The sequence below is a fragment of the Pteropus vampyrus genome, unplaced genomic scaffold, assembly GCF_000151845.1.
Source record: "Pteropus vampyrus isolate Shadow unplaced genomic scaffold, Pvam_2.0 Scaffold399, whole genome shotgun sequence".
NCBI lineage: Eukaryota > Metazoa > Chordata > Mammalia > Chiroptera > Pteropodidae > Pteropus > Pteropus vampyrus.
The window spans coordinates 39,232-42,599 of record NW_011889180.1 but is presented as its reverse complement, the minus strand read 5'-3'; the positions used below and the strand labels follow the sequence as shown (position 1 = coordinate 42,599).

At 55.4% G+C, this 3,368-nt stretch overlaps 1 non-coding gene across 1 annotated transcript; it reads left to right on the top strand.

Annotated features, from left to right (window-relative positions):
- Positions 1 to 583: 583 nt before the first annotated feature.
- TRNAG-GCC lies at positions 584 to 654 on the top strand. The gene has a single exon. It is a non-coding gene; the product is annotated as a tRNA-Gly (tRNA).
- The last annotated feature ends 2,714 nt before the right edge of the window (positions 655 to 3,368 follow it).

Sequence of the window (3,368 nt, the reverse complement as noted above, 5' to 3'; positions counted from 1 at the left end):
GAGGGCAGCAGTTTCTGAAACAACTTTCGGGTACTGTGCGCCCACGACCCAGCTCAGGCCCTGCCGACGAGGGTCGGTGTCTTTGGGGGACCACGGAGGCGGAATGGAGAACATTCGGGGGCCCCTTCCCCTTCATCCTGCGGGATCTCCAGGCCTGCGGGTGAGATTTCCGGGCACCCCCACCCCTACTTTCTGGCTTCAGGCAGCCTGGGTGGGTGGCCCAGGAACCTCAGGCATGCTGATTCCGGCGGTGGAAGGCATGGAGAAAGAAAAGCAAGCTCGCTGAACGCGGGGAGGGCGCGTACCCACCCTCGGCGCTGCGGGGTCGGGGCCTGGGTTCCTGGCGCGGTGTAGTAAACAAGCAGCCCCCTGACGGCCAGGAATGACTCAGCCGGGACAAAACTCAAGGTGACAAGCGCCATCTGAACATCATCGCTGAGAGGATAATTCTCGCTTGTCTGAGACCCCTCTGGCTGGCCGGGGGCCCCTCTTCCCGACAGGATCAAGACCGGCAAAGATCTGTCAGGGCGCAGGGCCGGTAGCCGACCACCTGAGCTGCCGAAAGCAAGTGATTTTCGCCGTAGCATTGGTGGTTCAGTGGTAGAATTCTCGCCTGCCACGCGGGAGGCCCGGGTTCGATTCCCGGCCAATGCAATCGCAAACTCCAATTTTTCCTTCCTTGCATTTTTTCCTAAAATGACATTTTAAAGTAGCCCAAAATGAATGGCAATGTATTAGAAAAGGAATGTTATTACAATAACTGCTGAGCAGAGATTTGGAGGCTTCTCAAATTGGGACAGGGATTTAGCCGCATGTACCGCTACAGCAGTGCTCGCTGCAGACAAGGGTCCCTCTGGGCCTGGGGGGCCTCCCTGCTGCCTCCCTTCCCCCGACCCCTGCCTTTGTCATCAGCCAGGGCTAACGCCTGTGTCCTGGGCTTACGGCCTTGCCCCTTTACCCTAGGAGGCAGCAGTCTGGTCGCGGGTACGAAGCCGCATCAGTCCCCCTGATCAGGGCTAATGGTTACAGCCTGCAAAGCTGGGGCTTCCCATAAAATAAATAAATAAATAAATAAAATGCCCCTTCGGAATGGCCCCATGCGCAGAGGTCAAGCCACTTCCTCAAATGTCCTCAGTGCCAGGGGCAAGGGTAGGGGTTAGGGGCAGGGGTAGGAGACCTGGGGCAATCCTTCTACCACAAACTTTTCCCTCTAGGTTGGCGAATTCTATTTTGAGGCCCAAATCACGTAGCCTGGACTTGACCAGTTCTCATGAAGAGGTAGTTCATCCAGCAGCTCAGTGGCCACCAAACCCCATCCCCAACCTGTCCCTCCTCTGCCCAATCCAAGGAGTCGGAGCCATAGCTACCCACCCACTCCTGTCCCAAACCCACGCTACCTGAGCATCCAGGGAAGTGCCTCATTCTCTCCACTGGAGTTCCCTGCAGACACTGGAGTCTTAAGGACTCCACCCTTGCCCCAGGCCTTGAGAGATGGGGCCTCTCTAAAGGGAGTGTGAGCCCTGGCTGCACAGCTGCCGTCATTCCCGGTTGCTTCCCTGTACCCACACCCATCCCTCTCAGAGGGCCAACAAGACTGGGTCTGAGTCTGCTGGGCACGGGGTGGTGATGGACGGAAAATGAAATTTGAAACGGTGATTGGAACTGAAGAACTGCGTAAGGGGTTCACTCAGCCTCCAAAGAGGCCATGTTAAAAACCACATGAGAGAACTACAGGAGATTACAGCTTACCTCCCATCAGACAGATAATTACCAAACTGTATCAACAGACACCTCTAGATAAAAGTTTTATACGTGAGACAGCCAACCCATACACTGCAATGCAGTTCCGCACCGCTAAAGAAACGCGAGTTTAAAAAATTATGAGTTATCCATGAGGACACATCTACGCATAGCCCAAAGTAAAAGTAGTGAAAAAGCCACCCGTGCCGGCTCTCACAAGCTGCCTCAGACGCTTAGGCTGCTGCTGGTGGGGAGAGATTTGACCTGATCTTTCTCAAGTTCAACCTGGAGGGGCCGAGACTTGTCAGAGCAGCACCCCCCCTCCCCCAACCCTCCCAGCCCTACTATCTCACTTCCTGGGACATGAGCTAGAGCAAAATCCAAAAGAAACCGGAACCTTCAGCACCAGGCTGTTTGTGTTTACACAGTGCTGTTTCTAAGAGAAACCACCTGCTACTGGCTCCCCCCACCCGCAAGACAGAAATCACTCAAATGTCCACAAAGGGGCCCCAGAGTTGAGCTCCACTATCATGAATGCCCAGCCAAGGGACCAAAGAGCCACTGTGTTCACACACACCCTCATTATGCCTGTGAAAACGGCACGTTGGCTGGCAGAGGTTGGTGAGCTCCTTTCTGAAAATGTCTAAAAGTTTATTGAAAACTTTTTTAAGCTTCCCAGATTAGGGGCAATATTTCATCCAGAAAGGTTCCCGTTGGCTACTTCCCAATATATTCTTGGAAAAAGCCCCTCAAGTGTCCCATGGGTGAGGCTTCCCTGGGAGGACCAGACCCCCTGGCTCCAGGTGGGAGGAGGGGACACCCTCTTCTGCCAGCAGAATGGTGGCTGGGTTACATCAGTGTGAAGGGGTCTTGGAATGAGCTGGGTCGACTCCCTCAGTTTACAGACAAAATCTGGGGCCAAAGGAGAAGAGACCTTCTCAGGTGCCACAGTGAGTAGGACAGGCAGCCTGAGCTGGTGCCCACATTCTGACCCAGGGGAATCCAGGGCCCCAAACAAGCTGAGGACCAGCCTCCCTCCCCAGCAGACTCACAAGCAGATGGCTGTGCCTCGCTGCCTCTTCTGGCCTGGTTGGGCAGGGCTGGGCTTAGAATCACCAGCCATGTCTAAATCTGCAAAGAGAGCAAGAGAGGGAGAGGAGAGAGAGAGGCAAGATGTGGGAGGAAGGGCCAAACACACAGGGGCCCCACTTGCTTCCTGGCTGGCCCTTACCCACTCCTCAGCTCTGAGGCAGACGGTGTTCCCCAAGAGGACCCCAGGACCCACCGATCTAGGGCTGAGCTCAGGCTCCAGAGGGCCCTTCTCCATCCTCAGGGAACCATGGGGCTGACGAAACCCCCAAGGGTGAGGAGGGTGCTCTACTGTTTCTGTCAGACCCACACAGTGATTATCAACCCCGTTTCCCAGTCCCTAGAATTTTGGGGGTGGTACCATAAATAGGGAGGATGTCCATGATCCTCGAGTCCTCTGAGGAGACACGCACTCCTGGTTGGGGTTAATTCTCAAGTGTTCTCCGGCTGCCTGCCTGCCAGACCCATGCCCCACAGCTGCCTCTGGGCTAAGCCCCTGGGCCGGCTGCATCGGAAATGGCCAGAACACTGAGTGAGAA